Source organism: Phyllobates terribilis, unplaced genomic scaffold, assembly GCF_046119375.1.
Source record: "Phyllobates terribilis strain yellow unplaced genomic scaffold, ASM4611937v1 Scaffold_2__4_contigs__length_985480577, whole genome shotgun sequence".
Classification (NCBI taxonomy): Eukaryota; Metazoa; Chordata; class Amphibia; order Anura; family Dendrobatidae; genus Phyllobates; species Phyllobates terribilis.
This window is the reverse complement of record NW_027362762.1, coordinates 277,871,147-277,891,671: the sequence shown is the minus strand read 5'-3', so window position 1 is coordinate 277,891,671 and position 20,525 is coordinate 277,871,147.

The following is a 20,525-nucleotide window of genomic DNA, read 5'->3' as shown; positions in this document are numbered from 1 at the left end:
CTTCTGTGAATCCAGACGAGGAAATGATCTGCACTGATGCCCAGAATCTTTATGAGTCGGATCCAGGACCAGACGCAGAAGGTTCTGACCATAATGTAGACCCTCATTCCCAAACTGTAACTCCTGTTGGTGGAGACAATGAGGAAGACGATGATAAGACTCAAATACCTGATTGGAGCGACAACTTTAGTTTTTTGTCAGGGCAGGAACAGGTTGGCTCTGAGGACGACGGGTGTGATAACGCACAGGGTGATGATGATGAGGTCGGAGATCCCACTTACTGTCAACCCACAGTCAGCCAAGAGATGAGGTCAGCAGAGGAGGTGGAGGAAGATGCTAGTGACGACGAGGTCAGGTTGCGCCTTCCTGGACAGAGACGTAGTACTGGAAGCATGTCAACAACTGCATCCTCAAACACAACTCTGCCTCTCACCACAAGTCGTGGTGGCTCTTCAGGTCGCATGGGTGCTAAGCCTTGCATAGCCTGGGCATTTTTTCAGATCGATAAAGATGACCCAACTCGTGTTATCTGTAACATTTGTCAGCAAAAGCTAAGTAGAGGCCAAAAAATACATAGTTTGAGTACTTCATGCATGAACCGGCAAATGGACATGAAGCATAAGTTGCAGTGGGAAGCTCAGTGTGCTACAATGCGGTCTAGCCGGCCGGGCCAACCACCGTCTGCCATATCTTGTGCATCCGCGGCCTCTTCATCCTCTGTGACTGGGGGGACAGCAGTCACACCTGTTTTGGGGCGCAGACCTGCCACCTCTTTACCCGCAACAGCCAGCGTGATTGGCAGGTCATCATTTTCTTTGGAGGTGGTAATACCAGCTGGTCTTGAGCGCTGTCCGACATCGATAGCACCACCTTTGGATCAAGGCAACCTAACATGTCCGCCTGCATCTTCCTCACAGACCGGCAGTTTGCCGGGGACACCCTTATCAACCCCGTCTAAGCACAATAGCCAGCCCACGGTCCCTCAGATGTGGACAAGTAAAAGACCATTTCCTCCTAGCCATGAGAAAGCTAAGAGGTTGAATTTCACCATCTGCAAGCTCTTGGATACAGAAATGCTGCCTTTCCGCCTGGTGGACACAGAGGATTTTCGAGACCTTATGTCCGTCGCAGTGCCCCAGTACCAGATGCCCAGTCGGCACTACTTCTCAAAGAAAGGTGTGCCTGCGCTCCACCAGCATGTCGCACACAACATCACCGCTTCTTTGAGAAACTCTGTGTGTGACAGGGTGCATTTCACCACAGACACTTGGACGAGTAGGCATGGACAGGGGCGTTACATGTCGCTGACTGGGCACTGGGTAACTATGGTGACAGCAGGACAAGGGGCTGCTGTCCAAGTCTTGCCGTCCCCACGAGTTGTGCGTCAATCCTCTTTATGTCATTTTTCCTCCACTGCTTCTGCCTCCTCAACCTCCTCTCGGTCTTCCACCTGCACCCAAAGCCTGTCTGGTCATGCCACAAGCTTTCTAACTGCGCAGAAGGGATCCTGCACACCTCCTTACTATGCTGGCAGTAGGGCTCAACGTCATCAGGCGGTTTTTACATTGAAATGTCTGGGAAATGTGAGTCACACAGCTGAGGAGTTGTGGTCAGCTCTGGAGAACCAATTTCATGAATGGTTGTCTCCACTGGACCTGAAACCAGGGAAGGCCGTGTGCGACAATGCTGCAAACCTGGGTGCGGCCCTTCGCCGGGGCAATGTCACACACGTGCCTTGTATGGCTCACGTGTTGAACCTGGTTGTCCAGCAATTTTTAGCCCACTATCCCAGACTAGATGGCCTTCTGCAGAGGGCACGGTCGCTGTGTGCTCACTTCCGCCGTTCGCATCCCGCAGCTCAGCGACTTACATCTCTACAGAAGTCGTTGGGCCTGCCACTTCACCGGCTAAAATGCGATGTGCCTACCCGGTGGAATTCAACTCTGCACATGTTGCAGCGACTGTGGCAGCACCGACAAGCCCTGGTGCAATACGTTCTGACGTATAGCCTGGGCCAACGAGATTCAGAGGTGGGGCAAATGACGCTGGAGGAGTGGTCTCAGATCAGGGACCTATGCACCCTTCTGCACAGTTTTGAAATGGCGACGAAGATGTTTAGTGCTGACGATGCCATTATCAGCATGACTATTCCGGTGATTTACATGCTGGAGCACATGTTAAACAGAATTCGGAGTCAGGTGGTGGCACAAGAGGAGGTGGAGGAAGTAGAGGAGGAGGAGTTGTATGCGGAAGGGCTAACATCTGCAAGGTCCAGACGGTCGGCAGCACCAAGGCGGCAGGCATGTGAGGGTGGGGGAGATGATTTTACCAGGGCGCATGGTAGCAGCCAAACTAGTGAGGAAGGTGCAGGAGCCCAGGAAGAAGTGGAGGACGAACTGATGGAAGACTCATCAGATGAGGGAGACCTTGATCACATTTCTGTTGTGCGAGGTTGGGGGGAGAGGACAGAGGAAGGAAGCATGATTGCTACCTCTTCACCAACACAACAGGGACTTGGTGCTCCTGGATGCGCAACACACATGAGTGCCTTCTTGCTGCACTACCTGCAACATGACCCTCGAATTGTGAGAATTAGAAATAATCCTGACTACTGGGTTGCCACACTGTTAGATCCCCGGTACAAAAGTAAATTTGCAGAAATTATTCCTGCCATAGAAAGGGATGCACGCATGCAGGAGTATCAGCAGAGACTGTTGCAGAATCTTACATGTGCTTTTCCACAAAATACCAGTGGTGCACGTAGTGAATCTCACAGTTCCAACTTGCCAACCGTGGGACCGTCAAGTGTTCAGCACTCAAACCGTAACAGAACCACAGTATCTGCTGGTATCATTAATTTTGCGGAATCATTTCACCACTTTTTTAGCCCATCCTTTGCAAGGCCACAGGAGACAAGAAGTCTGACACATAGTCAACGCCTAGAGACGATGGTACAGGAGTATCTCCAAGTAAACATTGAAGCCACGACTGTGTCACTGGACCCTTGCTCTTTTTGGGCTTCCAATCTGGATAAATGGCCGGAGCTAGCCACTTACGCCTTGGAGATCTTGTCATGCCCCGCAGCCAGCGTTCTGTCTGAACGTGTGTTCAGCGCTGCTGGTGGTGTGCTGACAGATAAGCGCACGCGGCTCTCCACTGATAATGTAGACAGACTCACGTTCATAAAGATGAACAAATCATGGATCCAAAACGACTTTTCTACCCCTGTGTCATCCTGGGGAGAGTAAAAGCTTGATGATTGGTTAAAATCACCCTACCAACCGTTTTAAGCTTTCAAATTACTAATCATGTTTATCTGTATCTTGACTGGAAAATAATTTGCGCTTTGTAGCAGTGTGCAGCACTGATCCTATTAGGCCATCTATAATAAGCTTCACCAGATTTAAAATTAAAAATAATTTTTAGCTGCATCTAGCCCGGAAAATAATTTTGGGGCTCCGAGATGCGCAAGACACATAAGTGCCTTCTTGCTGCACTACCTGCAGCATGACCCTCATATTGTCAGAATTCGAAGTAATCATGACTACTGGGTTGCCACACTCTTAGATCCCCCAAACTTTTCGATCAACCTTTTCATTTTAATAAAGACCAAAAAAATGGTCATTTTTGAAATTATAAGCATTAGCAGGTTGTTAGAAACTGAAATCAAACAGTTTTCAACTCAAAACTTTATTCTAGGTGATGTTACATTTTCACATAGGACCCCTTGTTCGAAAGGAGCTTCTGAACTCTCTCGTCCATTGAATTTGTCAGGTTTTGGATGGTTTCTGCTTCAATTGTTTTGCATGAGGACAGAATACCCTCCCAGAGCTGTTGCTTAGATGTGAACTGCCTCCCGCCATCATAGACACTCCTTTTAATGATGCTCCAAAGGTTCTGAATGGGGTAGAGGTCAGGGGAGCATGGGGGTCACACCATAAGTTTGTCCCCTTTTATGCCCATATCAGCCAGAGATGCAGATGTTTTATGTGCAGCATGAGATGGTGCATTATCATGCAGAAAAATGATCTTGCTGTGAAATACACGGTTCTTCTTCTTGAACCATGGCAGGAAGTGCTGTTTGAGAAAATCCACATACATTATGGAGTTCATCTTTAGCGCCTTCAGGGATCCTAAAGGGGCCGACAATCTCTCTCCCCATGATTCCAGCCCAAAACATTACTCCACCTCCTCCTTGTTGGCGCTGTAGCCGTGTTTGCGTGGGGTGTCCATCAACCAGCCATCCTCCACTCCATTCATCTGGACCATCGAGCGCTGCACGGCACTCATCCGTGAACAAAACAGTTTTGAAATCAGTCTTCATGTAATGTTTGGCCCACTGGAGCCGTTTCTGCTTGTGTGAAGTGGATAGAGGAGGTCGACAGGATGGCGCATGCACAGCTGCAAACCTCTGAAGGACCCGGCATCTTGTTGTTCGGGGGACGTTGGAGGCACAAGCAGCTTCAAAAACTTGTCTGCTGCTATGACAAGGCTTTTTTGCCGCTGCTGTTTCAACCTGACGTAATTGCCTGTAGGAAAGAGTCCTCAATTTGCCCTTATCAGCACGCACACGTGTGTACTGTGAATCAGCTACATACTTCTTGATTGCCAAGACACTTCATCCTGATCATCGCACAATGTTGATTGTAGTCATGCCTTGACCTAAACACTCCACAATTTGTTGCTTCTCAGCAGCCGACACATCCTTTTTCTTTCCCATTTTGGCAGAAAATGTAGGCTGCTTAATAATGTGAGAGAGCCTTCTTAAGTAGTCTTGCCTTTCATTGGACACACCTGCCAAACTAATTAGCACAGGTGTCTGCAATTGCTTACAGTGATATAAAGAGCCCTGACACACATCACCATCAATGAGTTTAACTGACAAACAAACAAATTCTTCCCTTATCACTCCTAAACACTTTTTGCATAATAATTTGGAACGCGGTGTACATGTGCTTTTCCACAAAACACCAGTGGTTCACGTAGTGAATCTCACAGTTCTAACTTGCCAACCGTGGTCTGTATGGAATTGTTCAATAAAGGGCCCAAAATTAAGATAACATAGATGGGAGAGGTCTCTATGAATAGGAATTCCTAAGTATTTGATACCCTGTGAGGGCCAGGCAAAGGGAAAGTTGGACTGGATGGAATCCTATATGGATTTAGGGAGGGAGACATCGAGGGCCTCAGACTTCGCTGCATTGATTTTAAAATTTTACCATGTAACAAAGTGATCTATTTCAGCCATAACAGCAGGGATGGATATATGTGATTGAGTGATATATACTAGGACATCATCAGCAAATAGAGAGCACTTGTACTCGGTGCCTCCCACCTCAATCCACCTAATATTGGGGTTATGGCGAATTGATGAGAGCAGGTGCTCCGTCACTAGGATGTATAAGAGAGGGGACAGAGGACATCCCTGCCTTGTCCCATTGGTGATTGTGAAAGGTGATGAAAATGTTCTGACGCACCCCCTGGGCCTTGGGACACCCGGAGCCGGACCCTTTTTGGTGGATGCTGGTGGTTGTAGTCTTCGTGGCGGCGATCCGGTTCCGTGGCTCAGGGCGGTCAAACCAGTGGCGGAACTATTTATGTGGTTTTGATGTTTAAATGTCCGACTACGCCACCCGTGGATTGCGGTCAGAGTGAACCGCCGCTACAGGGCAGACCGCTAAGGCTGGTGTTGTGGGTGCAGCAGAGCGTAGCATAACTCCCCACGGGAGGAGTATAGCCTCAGGGCAGTGTATGCGGAGGATGGGGGTGATGGTGCAGGGCAGCAGCAGTAACGACACAGAGTCAGTGATGCAGTTCAGGGCCTTTACTCACAGTTCTTATTATCCAGACCACGTCTGCAGGTAACGGCTGCCCACGTTGTACTGTGCTCACCAGGTGAGGGGCTCAGACAACTCCCAGATAACTTTGGAGCGCTTCACAGGACCCCCTTTGTGTGTCCTTTGTCTGGCCTTTCTTACCAACACTTCTGTCCGGCTGCCTCGGGCCTCCTCTTGGTAAACTTGGCGCCAGTTTCCCTGACCCTATGTGGTGCCTTAAGAGCGGGTGGAGCAAGGGGCTGCGCCACATAAAATGTCAGAGCCTCCGGTTTCTAGCTGAGGGTCGTTTCCTGCCTCCACTAGTTCGGGGACCGGTCTCCCCCTTTGGCCTGACCCCTCCACGCAGGTGGATTCGGGCATGCGGTGGCGACTCGCCCGTCCGCACCCCTGGGATCCCTTCATTCCTCGTTCCTGGAGCCTTCTCCGCTCCTCTTCCTTCCTTCTCACTCTTGCAGGCCTGGGCCTCTGTTACTAGGCCCGCCTCCGGAGCAGAGCTTATGCAGAGCCCCTGCTCCCTGCCACTTCTGCTCAGACTTCTCTGCACTGAACTAAGATGGTGCCCACCTTTTATACTCCCTTCTCAATGCACCCAGGAACTGCTTCCTCCCTGCTCCTGCACTGCAGGGTTCCCCTTCCTCAGTGTTCCCTCCCCCCACTCCAGCCAGGGACAGGGACTGTCGTGCCCATCTCAGGGGCATATTGGTCGCCCTGCCCCACGGCAATGTGGTGTAATGCATGCAGGTGTCGGGTCCTGATCCACACTCCATCCTTATCTGAGAGTGAGATATCACACCTCTGGGTGAGGTGCAATACGTCTGTAGCAACCGAGCCCTCGGTGCTACAGTTCCATTTATCTTCAGCCTAGGTGACGTATTGTGATACAGGGCCGTGATTTTGGCTATAAAAGGGTCCCCTAGACCCCTACCCCAAGCTTTTTAAGAGAATCATATATGGCGTGCCAGGAGACTCTATGGAATGCTTTCTCAGCATCCAACGAGAGTATCTACTTACAAATTTTTAACTGCATCTAGCCCAGGAAATACTTTGTGCCTAGTAGCAGTGTCTGCTAGTCAGCGGATTATCCCGGCTGTTAAGCAAGCTACACCACCTGTAGTTTGGACACTTAATTTTTTCAAAGGAAATGCTTCGGGACCACGGGATACTTAGTGAAGAGCATCAGGAGGCACCCCAAGGCATAGGGGCTGGGACTGGCACTAGGATGCCTTGCGGTGGACAGCCGAGCTCGATCCTTATAAAAGCTTTTTAACTGCAGCAGCTTTAGTGGATGCTACTGGAGCTGGAATTACGCGGCTGCTGGCATGAGACTTGCCCTCCAATAGATCCTTGTAAATGGATTTAAAGTGTATTCATTCAAATTAGAGGGACAATTTAAATTAAAAAGCTTAGAGCTGCCTCCACCACAGGGGGGCTCTCTCGACCCACCAGCGGACAGGCACCAGTATTGGGAGAGGGGGGCTGGCCGTCAGGGTTTACCGCGGCTCTGGCACAAACCCGGCGACACGGAGGTGGCACGGGCAGGAGCGGACTGAACGTGTCGGCTTCTCACTTTTTGGATTTTAGAAGGGCATGACATGCCTATATTTGTGTCTCCCCCTCCTTTTACTCCTCCACCTCTTTTCTTTTCGCATGACTATATGTACTTGTCACTTTTCCATGTGTTAGTTGTGTCTTCTGAGCAGTTTGTCAGCTTTTGGACACCTTTGAAGGTGTTTTCTATGTGTTTCTATGTGTTTTTGTTTGCCTGCCATTGGTTTTAACGGTGTTCGAAGGTGTTCGACGAACAGTTCGACGAACAGTTCGGCGAACACACGGGTGTTCGACGAACCGAACCGAACTCGAACACTACGGGAGTGGCTCAACACTATTCCTGAGGCGAACAGGTCTACAAAAATGGGGCAGTACCATCTAATAACGCTGGCAGCAGAGACCACAGCTCGTTGGACAACCAAGGAGTACAGGCGAGAGACACAACTTCAATCCAGCAGAGGCAGGGGAACACTGTAAAAGTACTGGGAGAATTTTCTCAGCCCCTCAAATCGCACAGGCCCTGAGGCGCGGGGTACTCTCACAAGGAGTGCAAAGTTTGAGAAGATGCTGAGGGAGTACCTTGCTGACTTTACCAACATCCTCTGTGATTCTTCTGTGCCTTATAATTATTGGGTATCCAAGCTGGATATGTGGAATGAACTAGCTCTGTATGCCTTGGAGTTCCTGGCCTGCCCTGCTGCCAGCATTTTATCAGAGCGGGTTTTTAGTGGAATTATAACTGATAAGCGCTTCCGCCTGTCAACTGAAAATGCTGACATGCTGACTCTTTTAAAAATGAACAAGGGCTGGATTAGGCCAGACTTCTCAACACCACCGAATGATAGCAGCATAACATAAGCTCAAATCCAGTATCTTTTTTTGGGAGGTGCATTCCTATGCACCTATTCACACCCACACATGGGTATACACTTCCTGATTTTGACTATTTGCTCTTGTCCTCCTCCTCCTTCTCATCCTCATCCTCCACCACCATATCACCAGAGTGACCGTGGTCCGTGATGCAACACCCACATAGTTTTTTTAAAGGGTGTTTTTGATGCCTGTAAAAAAAAATTTTATACAGTATGTTTATGTATAACCTCCAGGGGTAAATGTTTGTCAGTACATACACTTAGTGCATGGGCATTACAAGTATAGGGGACAAGCTCCTTTCTAATAGGAACATTTTTATTATGAGGCCCTCCAACCTCTACATCTCTTCCAAGGGGCATTGAAGTTCCTTCCAATTTTTGGCAGCACTTGCATTCACTGTATAGGCCAACATTATGGGAGACCCACTTCCTATAATGGGAACATTTTTTTTCAGGAGGCCCTCCTCTACGTCTCTTCCAAGGGGCGTTGGAGTGCCTCCAAATTTTTGGCAACCCTTGCATTCACTGCATATGCAAACACAATGGGAGACCCACTTCCTAATAATGGGAACATTTTTTTTCAGGAGGCCCTCTTCTACGTCTCTTCCAAGGGGCATTGGAGTGCCTCCAAATTTTTGGCAACCCTTGCATTCACTGCATAGGTAAAAACAATGGGAGACCCACTTCGTAATAATGGAAACATTGTTTTCAGAAGGCACTCTGACCTCCATGTCTCTTCCAAGGGGCATTGGAGTGCCTCCAAATTTTTGGCAACTCTTGCATTCACTGCATAGGCAAACACAATGGGAGACCTACTTCCTAATGATGGGAACATTGTTTTTAGGAGGACCTCCTCTAAGTCTCTTCAAAGGGGTATTGGGGTGCATCCAAATTTTCTAAGTGGTATTGCGGTGCGTTCAAATTTTGGGCAGCCCTGCCACTCACTGCATACGTAATAGCAGTATAGGAGACCCACTCTTTAGTAATGGGAACAATAAAACATAGCCAGCTGATGACTCTCTAAGAATAGTGAGGGCCGACTGCTGGCCCTTTAAGTATAGTAAAGACTGCCTGATGGCCCTATAAAAATAGGCTTTGTGACTTTCAGAGTCCCTCCTTCATAAATGAAACACAATGTGTCTGATGATATCCCACACACTACATGACCAGATAAGGTTGTAAAATGTTAAAATGACATTTCCTGGTGAATGCATTTGTCACGGTTGAAAGCAATGCAAAAGTGCAAAAAAGCATCAAAAACGCTAAGTGTGAACATAGCCCGAAGTTTGGAGGAGTATTTTTGTTTTTGGTTATTTATTTTGCTTTTATACAAGTCACTAATCTGGAAACAATGTTCCTTAACATATTTCCCAGGAAAATCCATTTCGGTTTCGTTTTTGTATGTTTTATTGTGAGTCCGTAAAAGTGGCGTAATACTCTGACAACGTTGTTAACAGCAGTGACCTGGGAGTCAGAAATGCTTCCAGGGGTCCTCCGCATGCTGTTGCCATGTCATTTGAGCACTGTTCCCATCGATTTGGGCAATTTTTAGGCCCTCTGCAGACCACCGTGGGGAACCGCCTGAAAATGCTTGAGTTTCCTATAGACTTACATTGAGCTCATTGCTCGGGTCGAGCACCCGAGTATTCCAATGTGCTCGACCCGAGCATCGAGCACCCGAGCATTTTAGTGCTCGCCCATCACTACTGGAGAGACCTGAAAATGGCTGTCCACCAAGGTTCACCATCCAACCTGATGGAAATGGAGAGGATCTGCAAGGAAGAATGGCAGATGATCCCCAATTCCAGGTGTGAAAAATTTGTTGCATCTTTCCCAAGAAGACTCATGGCTGTACTAGCTGAAAAGGGTGCTTCTACTCAGTACTGAGCAAAGGGTCAAAATACTTATGACCATTAGTTTTTCTTTTTTAATAAATTTGCAAAAATTTCTACATTTCTGTTTTATTTCAGTCAAGATGACGTGCAGAATGTACATTGATGAGAAAAAAAAATTAACTTTAAGAATTTACCAAATGGCTGAAATGAAACAAAAAGTGAAAAATTTAAAGGGGTCTGAATACTTTCGGTACCCACTGTATATAACAAAAATTTCACTGATGCAGGAATAAGTATTGTGTGTAATGTATGCCAACTTTAACAAGAATTTTCTTGTAAAAAAGAAACAGTTCAGTTTTCCTTATAATGAAAATCGATAGTCCATCAATTCCATGATTCCCACAAGGCTGCTGTTAGAAGGCCGTAGATTCTCTCAGAATTGGAGAATGGGGCCGATTATGCAAATAACACTCTGATCAAACTCTTACTCCTACTGGCAGGATGTGTCACACTTCTTGTCATCTTACTCTACAACATGTCTAATAGGAGACATGAACTTGATGGACTATCGATTTTATTTCTACTAGTCTTTCAGAGGTAGGTCTGCCTTCAATTCTACATCATCACCTAACACAAGCCACATTGCATGGCAATTTTTTTGTTGACAATCCATCAAAGATTAGGATGCCCCTGTACTGCTACCCAGGTTATCAGCCACCATAACCTGCCAAGCGTGCCATGTGTAAGTGGTGGATGAGGTTTCTGTGCAAATGCATGTTATTGATTTTCGATATGAAAAAATATAAACTTCTCTATGGTTCTAAAAATGTTCTAGCTCGGCCTTTTCAGTAAATAGCAAATATCAGCTACTACATGACTTTGTCAACTATGGTGGGTTACAGTACACATTTTTTCTTTAAAAAAACACTTCCATCTAAGTTTTTATCCTATTAATACTGCAATCATCATATTATATAGCACTATGTACTTACAATTGCTCATTTTCCCTTGTACCCAAGTAATTATTTTGATGTACATTTGGTCTATGATATAACTTGATTAAATATTGATAAGCTGAATCCTTCTGAGCTCTAGGGAGAAAAATTAGGTAAATTTTCTCTGCACAAGTCAAGACTCACTGCAAAAGTCTATGGCTGGTGGAGGAGCGAAGCAGCTAGGTCAGGAGTTGAAGAGGGGAATGAGTGAAGCAGAGATAAGAGACTTCCTATTTCTACATAGAGCAGAGAAAAGAGAATAATTATCTGGGTAGAAAGACAAAATTAGCAATTTTAAGTACAAATTTCTATATAATATGATGATTGCGATATATTAAGAGGCTAAAAACTTTGATGGAATGCTTCTTTAAGTATACAGATGCATGTAATCTTAGGCCCCGTTCACACAGAACAGAGTTAGTCAGTATTTGCATCAGCATTTTATACTAAAAGCAGGAGCACATCAAGAAAAAAAAAGAGTATAGGTTTTTTAAAGCACCACTCCAGCATTTTCTTTTATTGCAGCGCTGGAGTGGTGCTTTTAATCTTAGGTCCATGCACTGAGTCTTATACTTACCAGCCACTGTCTTCACTTTCTCCGGTCGGTCTTCAGCTGATTGTGATCTGTCGGATTGCTCCAGTGTTTGCTGGAGTGAGCTGGAGGTCACTTTTTAATGTAAGTCTAAGAGCCTCGTATTGGATGTCATAGACTTTCACTGATATAAGATGAAGACGATGGCTGGTAAGTATAGGACTAGGGTCAGGGAGCTTAGATTTGCAACACCACTCCAGCACTGAAAATAAAACAAATGCTGGAGTGGTGCTTTGAGATCCACTCCTGGTTTTAGTGTAAGCTTCTTTTTCTCACTTTTTAATGTAAGTCTATGAGAGCCTCGTTTTGGATGTCATAGACTTACACAGTGCTTTTTTACCGTTACATCTGACATCCATTCCGTCAAAAGTTGCGGTCACAAGATGGCACTGCGGGACCGAAGCAGCGCCGATATAAGACGAAGACGATGGCTGGTAAGTATAGGACTCGGGTCAGGGTCCTTAGATTTGCACATCACTCCAGCGCCGAAAAAAAAAAACAAATGCTGGAGTGGTGCTTTAAGATCCACTCCTGGTTTTGGTGTAAGCTCATTTTTCTCACCTCCCTACAAAAACATACACCCAAGGTTACATTCCTCTCAAAATGTCAGGCTGCATTACAGGAATTAAGTGCGTATCGGTGTCAGTAGCTGTGACACGATTATGTAAAAATTAGTCATACTGTACATTTCACACAGTTATGCAGGTAAGAATCGCTTGACTACATTTTTACATGATTCGTGAATCTAATATTTTCACTCACATCTGAAGTGAAGCTGCTTCTCATTGTTGTACATAGAAATTTGTGCACACTGCACTTACAAATAATATAACCAGGCAGTGTGAGACAGGAGAGTTGTGTAGAGTTATACATTTATATACTGATCTTACATATGGCAGAATGTATATATTTGTGGGGGAAACATTGAGAAAAAAGAAGTGTAGAGATGGATGGGAGGAGATGGGTCTGAGAGCTGCTGGAAAGCTTTGATAGAAGATGTAGTCAATTAATAGTCAGATGTGAGATCACATGACACAGTTTACGGTTTTGAGTCCAAAAATCTGCATGCTGCTGAACTGGGGTGAAAGTAATTATACAGCTGAGGTGCAACTTTAAAGAAAACCTTATATTATCAAACTGTTAAAATACGACATTGATAAATTGAATGATTTTATTTTCATCAGTGAATGTATAGGTTCTGATTTTGAACAGTTTTTGTTCTGTGCATCCATTTTTATCATATGAAAGAAAAAAACTGCATATTGGTCAGATGTATGTCATGACATACATTTTGCCCCTAGCACATTATGAAGTAATGTCCCCCAACCTGGGTCCCTTCCAGGTATAAATGCCCCCCATCCAGGGTTCCTTTCTGGTATACTGTAAATGCCCCCCATCCTGGGTTCCTTCCTGGTATATAGGTCCCCCATCTTGGTATATATATCCCTCATGCTGGGCCCCTTCCTAATATATATGTCCCCCATTCTGGTATTTATGTCTCCATACTGTGTTCCTTCCTGCTATTTATGGCCTCCATCCTGTTAAATATACCCCCAACCTTCACCTTTTACTGGTATATGTATTCCCCATACTGGTATATATGCATCCCATCATGGGTTCCTTCCTGCTATACTGTATATGTCCCCCATTCTGGCATATATGCCAGCACACTGGGTCACATCCTGGTATATATGTCCCCCATCCTGGGCTCCTTCCTGGTCAGAGGCGTAGCTAGTGGTTCAGCTTTAGCTGGGAGGGGGGGAGGGTGCAAAACATCTGAGTGGGCCCCTAGCCAGAAATCTTGATTCCAACTACGGTGGCTCAGCCTAATTGTGGGTATAGGGGAACCTCAACAGATGACCATGCTTTTACTGCAAAAAAAATCTCTACAAAGACCATGATCTATACTACTGCAATATGATGACCATATAGTTAGAAATACTAGTCCTGCAGTACATATAAAAGATTACAATACAGTTATAGATAGTGACTTACAGCTGATGTTCTTTCTTATGGAGTTGTTCACTTTTCTCATATTTTCCATCTGGCCCAGACTGACATCACAACTTCTCCAGCCACAATTCATCTGCATGGAGTACAACAAAGACACATTTGACTTCTCACATTTCCAGCTCTGTCCCCATCTTTTCCCAATCTGCACAAACTACTCTTCCAATACTGAGCATATGCAGCCATGTCCCTATTACTGCATCTGCTGTGTGGTACAATAATGGCTCTTTTTACTGCCCCACGTAATAGTGCTCACCACTGTGCCACTTACATTGTAATAATGCTTTCTTTGTGCCCTCTAGATGGTAAAATTTGCCCTCTAAAAATATTAATACCCTGTGCAAATGTCCAAGACAAGAGTGCCTACCTTTTCCCCTAGAAAGTAATAATGTCACGTGAGCACATTTGACCGTTACAGTACTCTGAGTGCCCCTATTTCAATAATGCTTCCTAAGTGGCCACTTAACATCTAATAATGTATCCTGAGTACACCAATGTACAGCTCCTCTTTATACTCTAAGGTTTCAGCTGGACAGGATGTGGACGGGAGGTATGTGTCCCCGAGGTGTCAAGCTTCAGTGATGTAGGACCCGGAGAAGCAGGCTTCAGCACACATAGTGCTGAGAGGTAGTTAAAACCCGGCCCGGATTAAAGGGCTAGGTTTTACGAGCAGCTGAAAGTACTGGGGGGGATCAGCTGCTCACTTACCTCCAGTCCAGGTCTTGGAAGCCTTGATTTAAGACAGCTGTGCCTGTATCAGTCTGGTTGTGTGTTGTGCAAGGTGAACATGCTTGCATGTGCTTCTCAGACTCTGCTGGAGGCAGAGAAAAGCATTTTTTTAAATGGCTGAGGCCGTGCTGTATGGACTTGTTATTTTGAGTTTTTGTTCTGTTATACTTTTTTGTGCCAGAAAGAAGTAGTTATGTTTTGTTTTCCCAGCTGGTTTATGGACATTTAATAAACCACAAGTTTGTTTTGAAACCTGCGGACTACATTCCTATGTGACTCTGCATCTACCCAATAGCTGATCATTCGTAAATTGGTGCTAGAACTGCGGGAACGAATCCCAAGGGGCAGTGTGCCTGATATAGGAAACTGTGTATGTCCTAGGTGAAGGCCGCCAGCCTGAAAGGTTCGTCCGGCAGCTGATAAGACAACTGGTGCAAGCAAATATGCAGCAGCAGCAAGCTCAGCAGAGGACCAACAAATTGTTAATACAACAGTTCTAGCTTCAGCAACAACAAATGCAGCGTCCGAGGGAAACTTTGGAACTGCCCAACTCAGGGACTTAACACTTAAAAGGGCGTTCGAAAATATTACCGTGTTAAATGGGGTGCCTCAGGAGCCGGGTGGGTGACAGTCGGTTCCCTCATTTTGCTGTAAATGGAGATTTGCTGTATAGAGTAACCAAGCCAAGGGGCGAGGTAATAGAGCAGTAACTGGTGCCAGGATCCTAAAGACGCAGGGTGTTAGACATGGCTCATTCCCTCGAGTGGGGTGGTCACCTGGGGGCTGATAAGACACAGGAACAGATCCTCAAGAAATTCTACTGGCCATGGTGCTACAGAGAAATATTGAGATATTGTCATTCCTGTCCCACATGCGAGTTAACATCCCCGGTGGCCCACTTCCGCAGTCCCCTAGTACTGCTACCTGTCATCAAAGTCCCCTTTGAACGCATAACGAGGGATTTAGTGGGGCCCCTGGTCAAGTCTTCCCGAGGGCATAAGTATATCCTGGTGGTATTAAATTATGCAACACGATATCCAGAGGCCATACCACTATGAAACTACTCCACCAGGTGTATATCTCGGGAGCTGGTACATATGTTTTCTAGAACAGGGTTGCCTAAGGAAATTTTAACCGACCAAGGGACTCCATTTATGTCGAAGGTCATGAGGGAATTGTGCAAGACATTGCAGATTGCACAACTGAGAACCTCAGTGTACCATCCCCAAACGTACAGACTGGTGGAGAGATTTAACAAAACCTTGAAGGTAATGTTGAGGAAAGCAGTGGAGAAGGATAGCCGAGACTGGGACTGTCTGCTTCCCTATCTGTTGTTCTCCATCAGGCAAGTTCCCCAAGCTTCCACAGGCTTCTTCCCGTTTGAACTATTCTATGGCCGACACCCTCGAGGACTCCGGGATGTGGCGAAAGAGTCCTGGGAAGCTGAGACCACTCCATATAGGAGCGTGGTGGAGCATGTTGCCCAGATGCAAGAGAGGATTGGTAACATGATGCCAATTATGATGGAGCACCTGCTCAAGGCACAAGAGGCTCAGTCCCGGGTGTATGTTAGGTCAGCCAAGTTGAGACAGTTCAACCCAGGAGATTGAGAACTTGTGATAGTGCCCACAGTGGACAGCTTGTCAATGGCCAAGTGGCAGGGCCCCTATGAGTTGGTAGAGAAAGTTGGGGAAGTCAACTATAAAATCCACCAACCGGGGAAGAGGAAGCCCTAGCAAATTTACCATGTTAACCTCATTAAATCGTGGCAGGACAGAGAACCCGTGGAAGCTCCTTGTCTGGTGGCTGAGGCTGACGCCAATGTGAAAGAGGTCAAGGTGGCAGAGTCACTGTTGCGTGCCCAAAATCAACAGTGCAAAGAGTTGCTACATCGGAATAGAGACCTATTCTCAGTGCTACCCAGCTGTACTCAGGTCATAGAGCATGAGGTTTTTCTGGAGCCTCATTTCTGGGTAAACTTGAAGCTGTACTGGATTCCCGAAGGCCGACTAGAGGTGATCTCGAAATATGTGAAGCAGATGCTTAGCCTGGGAGTCATTGAAGAGTCCAAGAGTGGCTTGTCCAGTCCCATAGTTTTAGTGCCGGTTTCTCCCTAACTTTGTTCTGATAACAGCCCCGCTGACGGACCTTCTGAAAGGGACCAAGTCGGCTATGGCTAAGTTGTCCCCGGAAGCTGAAGCTGCCTTTCAGGAATTAAAACTGACCCTCTGTAAATAGCCAGTCTTGGTGGCGCCCAGTTTCTCCAAAGAGTTTGTGGTCCAGATAGATGCATTGGATGTCGGGCTGGGAGCAGTCTTGACCCACAAAATTAATGGAGAAGAACACCCTGTAATGAACCTCAGTCGGAAGCTGTCCACGTGTGAGAAGAACTACTCCATAGTGGATAAAGAATGTTTGACCATCAAGTGGGCTTTGGACACTTTGAGGTATTACCTGTTAGGAAAAAGGTTCAGGCTAGTGTCGGACCATGTCCTACTGAGGTGGATGCAAGAGAAGAAGGGGAACAATGCCCAAGTAACTAGGTGGTTCCTAGCCCTACAAGATTTTAGTTTCCATGTGGAGCATAGGCCTGGGAAACAACATGGGAATGCTGATGCCCTATCAAGGGTCTATTATATGGTGGCAGAAGGTGTAAAGCCCCCCAGATTTGGGCAGACTGGGGTATGTAAGGTTGCAGCTGGACAGGTTGTGGACAGGATGTATGTGTCCCCAAGGTGCCAAGCTTCAGTAATGTAGGACCCGGAGAAGCAGGCTCCAGCACATATTGTGCTGAGAGGTAGTTAATGGGCCCAGATTAAAGGGCCGGGTTTTTCGAGCAGTTGAAAGAGCTGGGGGGGGGGGATCAGCTTCTCACTTACCTCCAGTCTAGGTCTTGGAAGCCTTGATTTAAGACAGCTGTGCCTGTCTCAGTCTGGCTGTGTGTTGTGCAAGGTGAGCAGGCTTGCATATGCTGCTCAGGCTCTGCTGGAGACATAGAAAAGCACTTTATTTAAATGTCTGAGGCCGTGCTGTATGGACTTGTTATTTTGAGTTTTTGTTCTGTTATACCTTTTTGTGCCAGAAAGAGGCGGTTATGTTTTGTTTTCTCGGCTGGTTTATGAACATTTAATAAACCCCCAGTTTGTTTTGGAATCTGCAGACTGAATTCCTGTGAATCTACATGTACAGTACAGACCAAAAGTTTGGACACACCTTCTCATTTAAAGATTTTTCTGTATTTTCATGACTATGAAAATTGTACATTCACACTGAAGGCATCAAAACTATGAATTAACACATGTGGAATTATATACTTAACAAAAAAGTGTGAAACAACTGAAAATATGTCTTACATTCTAGGTTCTTCAAAGTAGTTACCTTTTGCTTTGATGACTGCTTTGCACACTCTTGGCATTCTCTTGATGAGCTTCAAGAGGTAGTCACCGGAAATGGTCTTCCAACAATCTTGAAGGAGTTCCTAGAGATGCTTAGCACTTGTTGGCCCTTTTGCCTTCACTCTGCGGTCCAGCTCACCCCAAACCATCTCGATTGGGTTCAGGTCTGGTGACTGTGGAGGCCAGGTCATCTGGCGTAGCACCCCATCACTCTCCTTCTTTGTCAAATAGCCCTTACACAGCCTGGAGGAATGCTTGGGGTCATTGTCTTGTTGAAAAATAAATGATGGTCCAACTAAACGCAAACTGGATGGAATAGCATGCCGCTGCAAGACGCTGTGGTAGCAATGCTGGTTCAGTATGCCTTCAATTTTTAATAAATCCCCAACAGTGTCACCAGCAAAGCACCCCCACACCATCACACCTTATCCTCCATGCTTCATAGTGGGAACCAGGCATGTAGAGTCCATGCGTTCACCTTTTCTGCGTCGCACAAAGACACAGTGGTTGGAACCAAAGATCTCAAATTTGGACTCATCACAGATTTCCACTGGTCTAATGTCCATTCCTTGTGTTCTTTAGCTCAAACAAGTCTCTTCTGCTTGTTGCCTGTCCTTAGCAGTGCTTTCCTAGCTGCTATTTTACCATGAAGGCCTGCTGCACAAAGTCTCCTCTTAACAGTTGTAGAGATGTGTCTGCTGCTAGAACTCTGTGTGGCATTGACCTGGTCTCTAATCTGAGCTGCTGTTACCCTGCGATTTCTGAGGCTGGTGACTCGGATAAACTTATCCTCAGAAGGAGAGGTGACTCTTGGTCTTACTTTCCTGGGGCGGTCCTCATGTTAGCCAGTTTCTTTGTAGCGCTTGATGGTTTTTGCAACTGCACTTGGGGAGACTTTCAAAGTTTTCCCAATTTTTCGCACTGACTGACCTTCATTTCATAAAGTAATGATGGCCACTCCTTTTCCTTTACTTAGCTGCTTTTTTCTTGCCATAATACAAATTCTAACAGTCTATTCAGTAGGACTATCAGCTGTGTATCCACCTGACTTCTGCACAACACAGCTGATGGTCCCAACCCCATTTATAAGGCAAGAAATCCCACTTATTAAACCTGACAGGGCACACCTGTGAAGTAAAAACCATTTCCGGTGACTACCTCTTGATGCTCATCAAGAGAATGCCAAAAGTGTGCAAAGCAGTCATCAAAGCAAAAGGTGGCTACTTTGAAGAACCTAGAATATAAGACATATTTTCTGTTGTTTCACACTTTTTTGTTAAGTATATAATACCACATGTGTTAATTCATAGTTTTGATGCCTTCAGTGTGAATGTACAATTTTCAAAGTCATGAAAATACAGAAAAATCTTTAAATGAGAAGGTGTGACCAAACTTTTGGTCTGCACTGTATCTGCCAGACATACACAATTCGTGGAAAAAGGTAGCATATTTCACCCTAACTGGGAATTATATATAGCATATAGCAATATTATTTAAATTCAAGACCACCAATTATGGACAGTAGAGGCTAAATCGTGAACAACAACAAGAGTAAAGATGAGAAAAACCAACAATCATAGAGCCTACAAATTTATATAGAAAATTATCAAAGTTTATTAGGAATCATACAAAAAACAGACATAAGGGTAGGGTGTAAGGTGCAGCCACTATGAACCAAATACGTCCAGCTACATGCAGTACAGCATGAAATTTTTATAAAAATTATATTATATTAAATAGATGATCACAAAATAGTGCAATAAATTCAGTACAGGATATTACATTACAACTCTTTAGTGATCAACAGAACCACATCATCATCAGGTGCCCTTATAATATAAATCCAACTACCAAACATAATCATGTACATACCAGGGAGTCCCACACTATCAATGAAGGCAGAAGGACAGGGCACCAAGGAGGAGGGCACTTGTAGGAGAGCTCCACGCATACAGCTCTCCTACAAGTGCCCTCCTCCTTCCAGCTCCAGCAGCGTCCACTAAAGCTGCTGCAGTTAAAATGCTTTTATAAGGATCGAGCTTGGCGGCCCACCGCAAGGCGTCCTACCGCCAGTCCCAGCCCCTGTGTCTTGGGGTGCCTCCCGATGCTCTTCACTGAGTATCCCAGGGGCCCAAAACATTTCTTTTAAAAAAATTAAGTGTCCAAACTACAGGTGGTGTAGCTTGCTTAACAGCTGGGATAATCCGCTGACTAGCAGACACTGCTACTAGGCACAAAGTATTTCCTGGGCTAGATGCAGTTAAAAATTTGTAATTAGATACTCTAGTTGGATGCTGAGAAAGCATTCCATAGAGTCTTCTGGCACGCCATATATTATTCTCTTTATAAAGCTTGGGGTAGGGGTCTAGGGGAACCTTTTAAAGCCAAAATCATGGCCCTGTATCGCAATTCGTCACCTAGGCTGAAGATAAATGTAACTGTTGCACCCCGAGGGCTCGATTGCTACAGAGGTATTGCACCTCACCCAGAGGTGTGATATCTCAGTCTCAGGCAAGGATGGAGTGTGGATCAGGACCCCGACACCTGCATGCATTACACCACATTGCCGTGGGGCAGGGCGACCAATATGCCCCTGAGATGGGCACGACAGTCCCTGTCCCTGGCTGGAGTGGGGGGAGGGAACACCGAGGAAGGAAAACCCTGTAGTGCAGGAGCAGGGAGGAAGCAGTTCCTGGGTGCATTGAGAAGGGA